This window comes from Balaenoptera acutorostrata, chromosome 4 (assembly GCF_949987535.1).
Source record: "Balaenoptera acutorostrata chromosome 4, mBalAcu1.1, whole genome shotgun sequence".
NCBI lineage: Eukaryota > Metazoa > Chordata > Mammalia > Artiodactyla > Balaenopteridae > Balaenoptera > Balaenoptera acutorostrata.
The window spans coordinates 102718914-102736714 of record NC_080067.1 but is presented as its reverse complement, the minus strand read 5'-3'; positions in this window follow the sequence as shown (position 1 = coordinate 102736714).

Below are 17801 nucleotides of genomic sequence, written 5' to 3'. Positions count from 1 at the left end.
CCTCAACCAGGAACTCAAAGTTACTCATTTTCACATTTTTAAAGTCCAGTGTATTTGCCAAGTTATAGTTGAAATCCAGGCAGGCATATATGCATCCCAAAATTTCATGTACCTTCCTAAAAGGTCCTTTTTATTTTTTAACAGCAGTACTAGTGGATTTATTTGCCAGCTAGAGAATATTATATGTATACATGTGTTGTGGACATTTCCAAGAAGAATGCAGAAAAAAAATTGCTCTTCTCCTGAGTGTTGAATTATATTTTAATTTAGGTTCTGTGGAGATACTGAATGTGCAGGAATTAGCAGCAGAATCTACTGTTAATATATTTAATTCTTTTAGGTAGATAACTGTATAGCTTTGAGGAGAGGCAGTGCTAGAGAAAATTCCACGAAATCCATCAGAGAATTTTCTATCATTTGTGAATATTTCCCTTAACCAATATTCAAAAGGTTAACAAGAGGATAATCACATGCTTTTTCTAGCCCAGATTGGCCATGTGACTTGCTTAGACCAATAGAACATTTTGAGGCATGACATGACCAAAAGCTTGTAAAGCACTTGCACAATTGGCCTTGGTCCCTTGCATTTCTGCCATCTCTGTGGGAAGAGCATCCATGGGGGAGCTTGATGGTCCCAGGAAGTAGAGACACATGGAACAAGCTGCTCCAGTCAGACCACCCCAACTGGGCCCAACCTAGAAAACACACAGACGCATAAGCTAAGTAAATGCTTGTTGCTGTAAGCCACTTAGATTTTGTGGTTGTTTGTGATGCAGCAATAATATAGGGAGTTAATAACTCCCTTCCTCCTATCCCTCTAATCTGGCAAACAGCCATCTTCATCCTCACTTTTTAGACTCAGTCCCATACCTGATGTCTTGTGCTGGCCATCTTTTATTTCTCCTCCAAATCCACTCTCCGTCCTTCTGCATCCTGCCTTCTACCCGGGGACACTGACCTGGACGAACTGTTATCAACAGGCTTCCTTCTCTCAGACTTCCAGTTGTGATCAGCCAGTGGAGCGCCACCAAAAGAGGTTGCTGGGAGGGAGGAGAGTGAGGACAGGGCAGTTATTCCCCTGAATCCCTGCCTCGCTGTCTCCCTTGACCAAGGGTCACTTCTCTCAGGAAGGCCTCCACTACGTAACTCTTTCTGAATTCTGGGAACAGTTCCCACCCTTATCTATTTGGGCCAACAGTGGTAATAGCCCAATTGCCACTAATCCCAGGTTGCTGCACCATCTCCTGTGGTGCCCTACACTCCAGAACATTCACCTTTATAGATAGTCCCTTTATAAATAAATCTTTGTGGAAATGTCCTAATTTGAGTGTTCCATCTCTTTCCTGTTAGGGGTCTGACTGATATATGTCTCCTCTGGGCCTCTTACACCTTCTGCCAAGCAAAACTTTTCTGAGGGCGGCTTAGCTATTGGATCCTTCACCAGCTGTCATCATTTAGGCCCCTGCTTTATCAGTCCACCCTGTCTGATTTAGATTCTCTGATCTTGGACATGGTCAATGAGTCAGTCATTGAACCAACCTTGACTGAGTGTGTATTAAGCATTACTAGACACTAAGACATCCCCGCCTTAAGGACTTTATCATGTAGTGGGAAAGACAGGCAAATCAAATTAAAATTCAATGTGACAAGAATGTGATAGGGATATGCATAGAATGCTTTCAAAGCCACAGAAGAAGGGGATCTAACACGGGATGTCATCAGGATAAAGGGTGCTAAGCTTGAAACATCAGAGTTAGAACAGAAAATGAACTCTGCAATCACACTTATACAAGAATAGACAGAGCTAATGGAGATTGTTTGTTAACAGCTCAGTCTGGCTATTTAACCTCACAGCAATGATCTATTATTATCTCTCAATGTTCAGTGGATTGCTAGAGCCAAAGTTTAGCATGTATCAGAATCACCTGGAGAGCTTCTTAAAACAGACATTTCTGAGCCCCATCCTTAAAAATTCTGGTTCAGTTGGTCTTGGGGAATTCTTGGATCAAGAATTCCCATTTCTAAGAAATTCCTAAGTGATGCTTGGAGGGACCACACTTTGAGCCCCACATCTTAGGGGTTCTGGGGAGGATTGAGTAAAGGAAGAGAAATGTTTGTAAATGAAATCACAGGAAAAAAAAATATTTTTCTGAGCTGAAGAAAAACTTCAGTGTTCAGAGCAAAAAAGCACCTTGATAATCAGAAGACATAGTGAAAGAAAATATACCTAGAATATGTTCTAGTGTGATTTCTGAATTTCAAAAATAAAGAGAAAAACCTAACAAATGAAAAGACAAACATATTACTGACAGGAAAAATAAACCATGAGCAGCTACGTAAAACTTACTACTAGGCAGAAATGGTATAATCTCTAAAGAATTCATCAAAGAATTGTGACCTTAGAATTCAATATAGAACCAAATTGTCATTTAAATGTGAGGACAAAGGAGAAACACTTTGAATGTGCAAGGACTCAAAAAATTTACTATTCACTCATTCTTTCTGAAAAATATTACTTAAGGGTGTCTCTCAGAAAAAAAAAAAAATGACAGATACAATCTTAACCCCTGACCAAAGCTGATTTGTCAAAGGATAGAAATCTCATCCCAGCTTGACTTTCTGGTTATGCAGTTTTGAAAACAAAACCTAGTGGCCTTCTTAAACAATAATTTATTCCCTCTCAATGTTCAGGTGGTTGCTGGACTCAGCTGGAAGTGTCACTTGGCATCTCTCACGCACTTGCAGTCACGTATCAGCCAGGCCTGCAGTCATATGAAGGCTTGACTGAACTAGACGTCTAATAAGTCTCACTTATATACCTGGTAGTTGTTACTGGCTATCAAGGGGAGCTCAGCTCAGGCTGTCCGCCAGAGCCTCTGTACCTGGCATCTCCATGCAGTTTGAACCTCTCACAGCATAGGGGCCGAGTTCCAACAGGGAGCGTCCAAAAACTAGAATTGCAAGAGGCCCAGGTAGAATTATCAAGGCTTCAAAAGTCACATACCATCATTCCTATTTAAGATAGAGTCACAAGGACAGCTCAGATTCAGAGAAGGGGCTTATATAAGGGCATTAGGATATGCAGCAAAATGGCCCTCCAGTGATGTCTGTATTCTAATCCCTGGAACCTGTAAATATGTTACTTTACATGGCAAAAGAGACTTTGCAGATGTGATTAAGGATATGGACATTGAGGGACTTCCCTGGTGGTCCAGTAGTTAAGACTCCATGCTCCCAATGTAGGGGGCCCATGTTCGATCCCTGGTCAGGGAACTAGATCCCGCATGCATGCCGCAACTAAAAAGAAAAAAAGAAAAGAAAAAAGAAAAAGATCTTTCATGCTACAACTAAGACCCGGCACAGCCAAATAAATAAATAAATATTTTTTTTAAAAAAGGATATGGACCTTGACGTAAGGAGATTATCCTGTATTATCCAGGTGTGCCTAATCTAAAATATGAGTGCTTCAAACTGGAGAAATTCTCTCAGCTCCAAAGAACCAGAGAGATGGCAGTATGAGAAGGACTTGGCCTGTCATTGCTCACCTAAAGATGGAGAAAGGGAGCCATGAGCCAAGGCATGCGGGTGACCTCTAGAACCTGGAAAAGGCAAGAAAATGGATTCTGCCTTAGAGCCTCCAGAAAGGAGCTCAGCCCTGCTGACATATTGATTTTAGCCTAGTGAGACCCATGTTGGACTTATCGACTACAGAACTGTAAGATAATAAATTTATGTTGTTTAAGCCACAAAATCTGCGGCAATTTGTTTTTAAGTATAATAATAAGAAACTAATACAGCGTGGGACTTCCTTAGTGGTGCAGTGGTTAAGAATCCACCTGCCAATGCAGGGAACACGGGTTTGATCCCTGGTCCGGGAAGATCCCACATGCCACGGAGCAACTAAGCCTGTGCGTCACAACTACTAAGCCTGCACTCTACAGCCCGCGAGCCACAACTAGTGAAGTCCTCATGCCACAACTACTGAAGCCCACGCACCTAGAGCCTGTGCTCCACAATAAAAGAAGCCACCACGATGAGAAGCCCGCACACCACAAGGAAGAGTAGCCCCCACTCGCCGCGACTAGAAAAAACCCGCGCACAGCAACAAAGACCCAATGCAGCCAAAAGTAAACTAAATAAAATAAATAAATTTATTTTTTTAAAAAAGAAACTAATACAGCGTGAATACCAGGAAATACAGCTCATTGGGAGATCATCTTTGGACACCAGCTCCCTCACCTGATCTATAAGAGTCCTTTCTTAGGAATGTAGAATTAGAACTAGAAGACCACTCACCCTCTTAGATGAAAAATACCTAAATCCAGAAATTGCTGGTAGTAGTCCATTTTCTAACATGCACTCTGTGATCAGAATACACCATTTACAGTTTAAAAAATGAATTGATGATATCAACACTAATTGAAAAGTGAAAAATCTCAGACCCTTAACATTCTGTATGTCTTGTGTCGTGCAAAATAGGTTTTATTGATTTATTTAAATAATCAGTCTATTTCCTTCAACAATGAAATCATTTAAGCCTAGAAACAGTCAATTTTGCCTTAACTAATAAGTTCCTTGGGCAAGAAAGAAATGTATACACATGACTTGGTAGATATAAAATGAATATTCCTTAAGCGGGAGCTAGAATAGAAAGATGTCCTGTGCTCTTGGATTGAAAGAATTAATATTTTTTAAATGGCCATACTACCCAAAGCAATCTAAAGATTTAATGCAATCCCTATCGAAATACCCATGACATTTTTCACAGAGCTTCACTTATATTGAATCTTGGTGAATAACTTTGGCTGAATTGAATCCAAAAAGGCCAAGCTAGAGAAAAAAGGGTTTGGGGCAGGGGAGTGATATTGTATTAAAATAGAAGGTTAACATTCTTAATTTGACAAATTCTACAGTCATTTACACCACAGTCTACCCAATAGCTATTAAGTAGGCAAAAGGAAAGTGAATCTCTAAGCCGAAAAGGTTAATGACAAAACCAATTCTTTTCTTTTCATAATTTTTATTTCAAAATCGTTGGTCTAACCTCCTGAGACTTTGCCAAGCAAAAGCTGGAAGACTCGCTGAAACCGTGTCACGGTGTCCACATGCTTGATCTTTAGCACACTGTCCAAGGCAGTATGAACCAGAAATATCCATGCACATGCCATTAGCCACAGAGAGCCTACTTGTGACTCACCTGCCATGAGCTGACAGTCTGAGTGAGGGACAAGAGGAGCTGAGGTCACCATGTGACCGTGTTGATGATATCCTACGACTTCCATTCCAAGAATATCACGCAGGAAATTTATTCTATGTATTATCATCCCCTTGACAATGTCCACTATGAATCTCCACAGTATGCCAGCAGACAATACCCATACCAGCCAGGGGTAAAAAACACCATGTGCTTTGCCCACAAGTGAATGGCTACACAGCCTAACGGTGAAGGGAACATGCTCTGGATTTAAATCCTGACTATACCTCTTACTAGCTGTATAACCTTGGGAAAATGACTAAACTTATCTGTGCATCAGTTTCCTCACCTCTTCTAAGGGGATAATAATAATACTCACCTTGATTTTCCCCACTATTGTAAATATCTTAAGGATGTTACTCTATTTACATAAAACATGATAGTTACTGGCCACCATGGTAGTAAGCACACTAAATAAATGTTAGTTTTCACTGTTATCATTATTACTGTTTTAATTAATGAAGAGACATATGCTGAAATCAACAACACCAAGAAGACAGACAGATACTCTCCTTGGGACTATCTGCACACGTAATCATGAAAACTCAAAAGTAATAAAATCCAGATCTGTACTTACCAGATTCATCTGGCAAAAGTTCCAAATATCTTTATTCATAAAAGTTAATGTATGACTTTTCATGTCACCCCCAAGGAGAACTCTTTAACATTTAATTTATCTAGTATTTTCATCCTCCATCGTACTCTGGACAGGCTAATTAATATAATATCAATGGCTGGCCTGGCATATTCTCCACATTATACCAACAGTCTTTTAGGGAAAAATGAAGAGGTGAGAGGGGAATATTGGGGCTCAGAAACAAACAGTGGTAAGTATGGGCAAATGATGAACACCCAAAACCAGGCAAAACACCAGATAATTGTCACCTGATCACTTTCTAAATAATTGTGGGTTGATTTTAGTGAACAAGAATATGAAGATGTATTTAAAGTTGTATGTTTTCAACTACACAGCATAAGAAGTGGTGATTTGAATTTGGTGTAGTTAAATTTCTACAGCTCTTGAGACTATATCTCTATGCCCAAATGGTAAAATAATCAGCAGATTCCATAAAATAGTATTGCAAGAAGTCATTTGATTTCTAGCAAAAACATATATATATTCTTGGCTTTCATAGTGGTATTTGGAAGGCTGTTTTAGAATAAATTTTATTAGCCTAGAAAAGACAGTAAATGAACATCCCAGCTGTTATTCCATGAAATAAAGCAATGTGATTGTCCTTCTTGGGGTTTTTTCCTGCTTCATCATATATATATATTTAATTATCAAATGTCACCTAGTCCTTCCCAAAATTCAATTTTTAAACTATATTAACTTTAAAGAGTTGGACCTGAGGGGAAAGTGGCAGTGTTCCTAAAGGGACAAGATATAGTAATACATCTTATTGACTGTCTTTACGTGGTTGATTTCCAGAACTATTGTTTTTCCACTTCTGGAATTCATATCAGCAATGTGGGTCTTCTTAAGAAAACCATTTTTTAAGCACAACCAAAAAAATGCCTATTGATTCTCTAGGTGTCTCACACTGACTGTGTCTTTCTCTTGTTTGGGTTTATACAAAAATTTGGCATGCTGGCAATATTTATGTGCAGAGGGTTAGAGCTGAACAACCTTGAGTTAGAGATGAACAACACTTGAAAGCTCGTAGCTCATGTTTGTTGCACTGTCACACCTTTATGACCTCCACCCCAGCAAGCCACAGGAATATGAAGAGTCAAGGAATCTGTGCTCAGTAACTTCATTATTACCCAAGAGGTTATGAATTATATTTCATCCTCATCAGGTGAGATGATACAAGAAGTGTCGAGGTGTGCACTAGGACACAGGTTTTCTCCATGCCTCCTCATATTTGGGGCTTCCTCATACTCTCAACATTGAGCCCCACTATGTTAGAAAAAGCTAGATTCCAGGGTTTTTCAACATGGTAAACATTAAGTAGTTTACAAATAGTGCGAACTGAAAACTCCTTAATTTGTTTTCTAACTTGTAATGTCTAACAATATGAAATTGAGCAATTAACTTATGCTTGTCTGGCTGCTTTACTTTTTCCAGGAAAGAGATATTAGGAAAGGTTGTGAGAGCAAATAAAACCATGCTACTCTACTTGGGAATGTTTATGAATTATCCCTTCTCTAAACACAAAAATTCTAGTCACATCAGACTTTAATTGTCCATTGCACAAAACAATGAAAATATCTTGAAATTTGTATCAATTTAATGTCTGCGAATATTTTCTTAAAAACAAGCAGTTCACACACACCTGTAATGGTGGCCAAATGATTTTTCTAGTGTGAATTTTGTCAGCAAACACTCTAGAATAATCTGGGACCAGAATGTTCATCACAAATGACCTCATATCCTCTTCTCTATTTCTAAGAACAGGACATATGTGTGTGTACATGTTTAGGGCCACAATACAGTACTGTCAGCACATGAAACAACCTGAGATTTCTTAATTTTGCTAAAACATGATGATAATTACAAAAAAAAAAAGATGAGGAAGGGAACATGGTGTTCAATTTTACTTTTGATCTTCTAGTTAAACATCAAAGCAACTCTGTACCTGTTAGAACTTTACTTTCCCTCATGAGCTAATAAACTCCTCCTAAGATGTGGAAATTGCTCTGCAAAGCATACTATGAAACACTTACCAAATCGAAGTAGCAAAGATATTTCAATAACTCAACATCCTTAGACACTTTTAGTGGGAAAAATAGTTGGAAAAGTCAAGCCACAGTATTGCCAGACTTTACACGTGGACATAAACATTTGTTCTAATGTCAGAGCTATTTATTGAAGCTGTGGAATAAAAATGAAACACTTTTCGTATTAAATGCAATGAATCATGTACATGTACCTAATGGTGAAAATTCTAAATATTGTGAAATGCAAATTCCCATTCCAAATTTAAAAGATGTGTATTAAATACTACCTTGTTTGATATGTATGTTTTAATGTATGATTGTTTTATACAACAATTCTATAGAAAACACAGTATTGAGTAGTAATAGGACAAGAAGTAAAATATATTTTTTCCATACTTAATGAATTTGCTAAGTTTTTATTTCACTCAAATTGTATTTGTATTGAATTCTAAAACACTTCTAGAATAGGGAAAAAAAATCCTCCAGCCCTTAATAAATATTTTGTGAATAAATGAATGAATAAACAAAATCTAAAAATGAAACTTAAAAAATAATAAACCTAAAATTTTTAAATAAAATAAATTAAATCTTTATATTTGTTAAACTAGTTAAGAATAAAGATGTTACAGTAACCTATTAATGTGTCTCATAACCTTCCTCAGTCTCTCTCCAGAGGCTGTGAAGGAGCTGAAATTAGGCTATACTCCAGAAAGGTGTATCAATTTATAATCCACCCTAACCTACATGAAATGGAGCATATCCCTGAAAACTCACCTTACTGTTACAACTGACGTAGAGTATATTATAGAAAAATTTTGAAGGCCTTGGAAATAGTATTTCAATTAAGATACTGCCAAATATATGTAAAATAGATAGCTAGTGGGAAGCAGCTGCATAGCACAGGGAGATCAGCTCGGTGCTTTGTGACCACCTAGGGGGTGGGATAGGGAGGGTGGGAGGGAGACGCAAAAGGGAGGAGATATGGGGATATATGTATATGTATAGCTGATTCACTTTGTTATAAGCAGAAAATAACACACCATTGTAAAGCAATTATACTCCAATAAAGATGTTTAAAAAAAAGATACTACCAAAATTTAATTAATAGCCACTTAATGAAGACAGAGTATTTTAAAATTCATCTTAGGGTATTCTTTTACTCAATTACATGATAAGAGGAGAAGGAGCATCTTGTGCATTTTAAAGAGTCTGTGACTTGATTTAAAGGAAATCTTCCTCTAAATTTCAATAAAAATATAGTTTCCTGACCTTGAACAACAGGGTTTGAACTGAGCAGATCCACTTATACTTGGATGTTTTTTAATAGAAAGACTGCAGTACCACACGATCTGCCATTGGTTGAATAGCGAATATGGAACTATGGATACGTTGGTTGAATAGCGAATATGAAACTATGGATATGGTGGAACCGCGTATACGGGGGATTTTCAACCATGTGGAGGTTCAGCACCCCTATTTCCCCACGTTGTTTAAGGGTCAACTGTACGCTTTTAAACAAGCACTTTTCAAATTTTAATGTGTTTACAAATCACTTAGGGATCTTGTTCAAATGCAGATTCTTCTTCCTGCAGGTCTGGGAAGTGACCTAAGTTTGTTTGTTTGTTTTTCTTTTGAACAAGATCCTCGTGATGGTAATGCTGATGGCCCTTGGACCACACTTTGAATAGCATTTTTAATAGCTGACAAACCACTTTAGAGTATCTTAAAATCACCAATGTCTCTAGAAACTTTTACTTCAACTCAACATCCTAGTTTCTCAAGTGAGGGAACTAAATTTTTATTTGATTCCATCAAATCTATTTTATAAAACCAGTTACTCGTGTAAAGTGCCAGAAAGACAGGCCCAAGACATTTAGCAGTTTTTCTACTAAAAAAAAAAAAGAAAATGGGAGCTCTGCCCACCAGAGCAACAGCCAGCTCTACCCACTACCAGTCACTCCCATCAGGAAACTTGCTCAAGCCTCTTAGAAAGCCTCATCCACCAGAGGGCAGACAGCAGAAGCAAGAAGAACTACAATCCTGCAGCCTGTGGAACAAAAACCACATTCACAGGAGATAGACAAGATGAAAAGCAGAGGGCTAGGTACCAGATGAAGGAACAAGATAAAGCCCCAGAAAAACAACTAAATGAACTGGAGATAGGCAACCTTCAGAAAAAGAATTCAGAATAACGATAGTGAAGGTGATCCAAGACCTCGGAAAAAGAATGGAGGCGAAGATCAAGAAGATGCAAGAAATGTTTAACAAAGATCTAGAAAAATTAAGGAACAAACAACCAGAGATGAACAATACAATAACTGAAATGAAAACTACACTAGGAGGAACCAATAGCAGAATGACTGAGGCAGAAGAACGGATAAGTGACCTGGAAGACAGAATGGTGGAATTCACTGCTGCAGAACAGAATAAAGAAAAAAGAATGAAAAGAAATGAAGACAGCCTAAGAGACCTCTGGGACAACATTAAATGCAACAACATTCGCACTATAGGGGTCCCAGAAGGAGAAGAGAGAGAGAAAGGACCCTAGAAAATACTTGAAGAGATTATAGTTGAAAGCTTCCCTAACATGGGAAAGGAAATAGCCACCCAAGTCCAGGAAGCACAGAGAGTTTCATACAGGATAAACCCAAGGAGAAAAATGCCAAGACACATAGTAATCAAACTGGCAAAATTAAAGACAAAGAAAAATTATTGAAAGCAGCAAGGGAAAAATGACAAATAACATGCAAGGGAACTCCCATAAGGTTAACAGCTGATTTCTCAGCAGAAATTCTACAAGCCAGAAGGGAGTGGCAGGACATATTTAAAGTGATGAAAGGGAAGAAACTACAACCAAGATTACTCTACCCAGCAAGGATCTCATTCAGATTCGATGGAGAAATCAAAAGCTTTACAGAAAAGCAAAAGCTAAGAGAATTCAGCACCACCAAACCAGCTCTACAACAAATGCTAAAGGAACTTCTCTAAGTGGGAAACACAAGAGGAGAAAAGGACCTACAAAAACAAACCCAAAACAATTAAGAAAATGGTAATAGGAACATACATATGGATAGTTACCTTAAACGTGAATGGATTAAATGCTCCAACCAAAAGACACAGGCTCGCTGAATGGATACAAAAACAAGACCCATATATATGCTGTCTACAAGAGACCCACTTCAGACCTAGGGACACATACAGAATGAAAGTGAGGGGATGGAAAAAGATATTCCATGCAAATGGAAATCAAAAGAAAGCTGGAGTAGCAAGACTCATATCAGATAAAATAGACTTTAAAATAAACATTGTTACAAGAGACAAGGAAGGACACTACGCAATGATCAAGGGATCAATCCAAGAAGAGGACATAACAATTATAAATATATATGCACACAAAATAGGAGCACCTCAATACATAAGGAAACTGCTAACAGCTACAAAAGAGGAAATCGACAGTAACACAGTAATAGTGGGGGACTTTACTACCTCACTTTCACCAATGGACAGATCATCCAAACAGAAAATTAATAAGGAAACACAAGATTTAAATGACACAATAGGCCAGATAGATTTAACTGATATTTATATGACATTCTATCCAAAAACAGCAGATTACACTTTCTTCTCAAGTACGCACGGAACATTCTTCAGGATAGGTCATATCTTGGGTCACAAATCAAGCCTCAGTAAATTTAGGAAAATTGAAATCATATCAAGCATCTTTTCTGACCACAACACTATGAGATTAGAAATCAGTTACAGGGAAAAAACGTAAAATACACAAACACATGGAGGCTAAACAATACATTACTAAATAACCAAGAGATCACTAAAGAAATCAAAGAGGAAATCAAAAAATACCTAGAGACAAATTACAACGAAAACATGATGATCCAAAACCTATGGGATGCAGCAAAAGCAGTTCTAAGAGGGAAGTTTATAGCAATACAAGCCTACCTCAAGAAACAAGAAAAATCTTTATTAAACAATCTAACCTTACACCTAAAGGAACTAGAGAAAGAAGAACAAACAAAACCCAAAGTTAGTAGAAGGAAAGAAATCATAAAGATCAGAGCACAAATAAATGAAATAGAAACAAAGAAAACAATAGCAAAGATCAATAAAACTGAAAGCTGGTTCTTTGAGAAGATAAACAAAATTGATAAGCCATTAGCCAGACTCATCAAGAAAAATAGGGAGAGGACTCAAATCAATAAAATTAGAAATGAAAAAGGAGAAGTTACAATAGACACCACAGAAATACAAAGCATCTTAAGAGACTACTACAGGCAACTCTATGCCAATAAAATAGACAACCTGGAAGAAATGGACAAATTCTTAGAAAGGTATAACCTTCCAAGAGTGAAACAGGAAGAAACAGAAAATATGAACAGACCAATCACAAATAATGAAATTGAAACTGTGATTAAAAATCTTCCAACAAACAAAAGTCCAGGACCAGATGGCTTCACAGGTGAATTCTACCAAACATTTAGAGAACAGCTAACACCCATCCTTCTCAAACTCTTCCAAAAAATTGCAGAGGAAGGAACACTCCAAAACTCATTCTATGAGGCCACCATCACCCTGATACCAAAACCAGACAAAGATACTACAAAAAAAGAAAATTACAGACCAATATCACTCATGAATATAGAAGCAAAAATCCTCAACAAAATACTAGCAAACAGAATCCAACAACACATTAAAAGGATCATACACCATGATCAAGTGGGATTTATCCCAGGGATGCAAGGATTCTTCAATATATGCAAATCAATCAATGTGATACACCATATTAACAAATTGAAGGAGAAAAACCATATGATCATCTCAATAGATGCAGAAAAAGCTTTTGACAAAATTCAACACCCATTTCTCATAAAAACTCTCCAGAAAGTGGGCATAGAGGGAACCTACCTCCACATAATAAAGGCCATTTATGACAAACCCACAGCAAACATCATTCTCAAAGGTGAAAAACTGAAAGCATTTCCTCTAAGATCAGGAACAAGACAAGGATGTCCACCTTCACCACTATTATTCAAAATAGTTTTGGAAGTCCTAGCCATGGCAATCAGAGAAGAAAAAGAAATAAAAGGAATACAAATTGGAAAAGAAGTAAATCTGTCACTGTTTGCAGATAACATGATACTACACATAGAGAATCCTAAAGATGCCACCAGAAAACTACTAGAGCTAATCAATGAATTTGGTAAAGTTGCAGGATACAAAATTAATGCACAGAAATCTCTTGCATTCCTGTACAGTAATGATGAAAAATCTGAAAGAGAAATTAAGGAAACACTCCCATTTACCATTGCAGCAAAAAGAATAAAATACCTAGGAATAAACCTACCTAGGGAGACAAAAGACCTGTATGCAGAAAACTATAAGACACTGATGAAAGAAATTAAACATGATACCAACAGATGGAGAGATATACCATGTTCTTGGATTGGAAGAATCAATATTGTGAAAATGACTATACTACCTAAAGCAATCTACAGATTCAATGCAATCCCTATCAAACTACCACTGGCATTTTTCACAGAACTAGAACAAACAATTACACAATTTGTATGGAAACACAAAAGACCCCGAGTAGCCAAAGCAGTATTTAGGGAAAAAAACGGAGCTGGAGGAATCAGACTCCCTGACTTCAGACTATACTAAAAAGCTACAGTAATCAAGACAATATGGTACTGGCACAAAAACAGAAATATTGATCAGTGGAACAAGATAGAAAGCCCAGAGATAAACCCACGCACCTAAGGTCAACTAATCTATGACAAAGGGGGCAAGGATATACAGTGGAGAAAAGACAGTCTCTTCAATAAGTGGTGCTGGGAAAACTGGACAGCTACATGTAAAAGAATGAAATTAGAACAATCCTTAACACCATACACAAAAATAGACTCAAAATCAATTACAGACCTAAATGTAAGACTGGACACTTCTTAGAGGAAAACATAGGAAGAACACTCTTTGACATAAATCACAGCAAGATCTTTTTTGATCCACCTCCTAGAGTAATGGAAATAAAAACAAAAATAAACAAATGGACCTAATGAAACTTAAAGGTTTTGCACAGCAAAGGAAACTACAAACAAGATGAAAAGACTACCCTCAGAATGGGAGAAAATATTTGCAAACGAATCAATGGACAAAGGATTAATCTGCAAAATATATAAACAGCTCATGCAGCTCAATATCAAAAAAACAAACAACCCAATCCAAAAATGGGCAGAAGACCTAAATAGACATTTCTCCAAAGAAGACATACAGATGGCCAAGAAGCACATGAAAAGCTGCTCAGCATCACTAATTATTAGAGAAATGCAAATCAAAACTACAATGAGGTATCACCTTACACCGGTCAGAATGGGCATCATCAGAAAATCTACAAACAATAAATGCTGGAGAGGGTGTGGGGAAAAGGGAACCCTCTTGCACTTTTGGTGGGAATGTAAATTGATACAGCCACTATGGAGAACAGTATGGAGGTTCCTTAAAAAACTAAAAATAGAATTACCATATGACCCAGCAATCCCATGCAGAGAAAACCTTTGTAATTCACAAAGATACATGCACCCCAATGTTCATTGCAGCACTATTTACAATAGCCAGGACATGGAAGCAACCTAAATGCCCACTGACAGATGAATGGATAAAGAAGATGTGGTATATATATACAGTGGAGTATTAGTCAAAAAACAAACGAAATTGGGTCATTTGTAAAGACGTGGGTGGACCTAGAGTCTGTCATACAGAGTGAAGTAAGTCAGAAAGAGAAAAACAAATATTGTATATTAACGCATATATGTGGAACCTAGAAAAATGGTACAGATGAACCAGTTTGCAGGGCAGAAGTTGAGACATAGATGTAGAGAACAAACGTATGAACACCAAGGGGGGAAAGCGGGTGGGGGTGGTGGTGTGATGAATTGGGAGATTGGGATTGACAGATATACACTGGTGTGTATAAAATGGATGACTAATAAGAACCTGCTGTATAACAAAATAAATGAAACAAAATTCAAAAATTCAAAAAACATAAAACAAACAAAAAAATGTTAAAAATGTCACATTGCATTCAGCTTCTCCTAATTGATCCTATTTAGAGATTTCTGCAGCCCACAGTGTATCACAGAAAAATCAAAATGAAATATTATGATGGATGTGTGTATTTTTATGGAGCAGGGAATTAGGGTGTCATATTCATCTCCTGGACGACATCCATTGCCAGTTGGCTAAGCTTAAGATATTCTGAACACTAGTCTTGCCAAATTCTGCCCCCACAACCTGGCTGACAGCTTTATCAACAACCAGGAGGCAGAACAGGCCCCAGCCTGGCTTCCCATCTCTGTAGTGCCAACTGCAGTTTGAATGTTTGGGCTTCAGCAGTAACAGAAGCAGACAGGCCCTAAAGATCTAAAGTGAACAGATACTGCTTTTACTAACAACAATAACAAAAAAACCAATCTCTGACATTCAGAATGTGCATGCACTTTTAAGGCAATGATGGCTTAAGCAATCAGTAATATAAATTCCTCAATGATATTTACTGAATATTGTATTTGAAATATCAATAATCATTACGTTAGGAAATAAAAATCACCTTCCTTACACAAATATACCTTTTAAGTTTCTAGAAGGTAAACCATACCAAGAAGAAGAGAATAATGAACAGAGCAATGGATCAGGCCAGATATGTCAAATCCCTCTTCACCTGCATGAATAGTCAAAGCTGAGTAAGATGACACACTATAGAAAGATCCTGTAAAGAAAGTTGATGCAAACTTATTATTCCTTAACTCTTTTTGTTGAATGAAGTAATGCTAGTTATTCCAAGTTGTCCAACAAGCTTCTCTATTATTCACCCATCAGTTTCCCAAAGAGGTTGGCTGGAGGTGACAAGAGGGAAATGACATCAGCAAAGATCCCCCAAAGAGACAGCTAAGCAGTTCAGTCTCGGCAGTTTTGCTTCAGGGGCAAGGTTGTTCCAGAGGCAAGACTGGCCAGAAAGTTGCAACTAGCTGCTTGTAGGAACAAGCTAGTAAGCAGTAAAATATTATTAAATTTACTGTTATTTAATAATGAGATTTGGCTAAAAGATAGGTAAGACATCCATTAGGTAGAAATCATAAAAAAATACTAGAAAATAACAAGTGTTGGCAAGGGTGTGGGGAAATTGGAATCCTTGTTGCATTGTTGGTGGGGATGTAAAATGGCATAGCCACTGTGGAAAACAGTATGGCAGTTCCTCAAAAGTGAAATATAGAATTACCATATGATCCAGCAATTCCACTTCTGGGTATATACCCAAAAGAACTGAAAACAAGGACTCAAACAGATACTTATACACTAATGTTTATAGCAGCATTATTCACACTAGCCAAAATGAGGAAACAACCCAAATGTCCATCAACAGATTAATGGATAAACAAAGTGTGGTATACATGTAAAATGGAATATTATTGACCTTTAGAAAGGAATGAAATCTTGATACATATTACAATATGGATGAATCTTGCAAACATTATGCTAAGTTAAATAAGCTGGACACAAAAGGACAAGTATTATATGATTCCACTTACATGAGGTGCCTGAAGTAGGTAAATTCATGAAGACAGTAAGAAGAATAGAAGATACCAGGTGCTAGGGCTGGGGAGTTATTTTTTAATGGCTATAGAGTTTCTGTCAGGGATGATAAAAAAGTTCTGGAAATGGATAGTGATGATGGTTGCACAACAGTGTGAATGTTTTTAATGCCACTGGATTGTACACTTAAAATTTAAAATGGTAAGTTTTAAGTTATATGTATTTTACCACAATAAAAAAAATAGAAAAAAATTAATCCATTGAATACTTAAAGAACCTGATTTAAATTTTTTCTCTTTTATTTAATTTTTTATTCTTCCCCATAAATTAAAATTTTTAACAAGAGCTAAGTATAGAAAGTGGATCTTAGAAGACAGGCACATGTACTTGGTACCATTTTCTTTGTTTTCTTTTTTTTTTTTTTTTTTTAAATTATATAAATCTTTATTGTTATGGAAACCTTGCAATTTATTTATTTATTTATTTTAAAGATTTTTTTTTTTTTTTAATTTATTTTTGGCTGTGTTGGGTCTTCGTTTCTGTGCGAGGGCTTTCTCTAGTTGCGGCAAATGGGGGCCACTCTTCATCGCGGTGCGCAGGCCTCTCGCTATCGCGGCCTCTCTTGTTGCGGAGCACAGGCTCCAGACGCACAGGCTCCAGACGCGCAGGCTCAGTAGTTGTCGCTCACGGGCCTAATTGCTCCGTGGCACGTGGGATCTTCCCAGACCAGGTCTCGAACCCGTGTCCCCCGCATTGGCAGGCAGATTCTCAACCACTGCACCATTGGGAAGCCCTCTTTGTTTTCTTTGCTCTATTTGATTAGTGCCTGTGCTAATACAAAGGATTAGACTCACACAAATCAAGATCTTACCCAGTATCAAGTTTTCATAATGCTGTAAAAGAGTCAGGTAATCCATGGGCTCAGACAAAGCAGAGAGGATTTGGGGATATTGAGGTGGCCCCCCTTCTTATGATGAGCACTCACTCTCTGGTCCAAAATGATAGATGAGCTCTCCAACGGAGGATATATGGGGTTATCTCACAGAGTAAGGGAACATTTTATTTATGATACATCTCTGTTTTATACCCTAGCTTTCGTGTCAGTTTTCAAGGACATCTTACTAAGAGCACTCCTGCTAGCATAGATCATTAGCCTAATTACCTCAAGGTCCAGAATCACATTGTCTAGGATTGGGTTACCTGCCTTCTTCCCCCTCATCCTAGGTGGAGCGTCCCCTGGTAGTCAGGGGCAAACTGGGTCACAGTTCAGTTACATTAA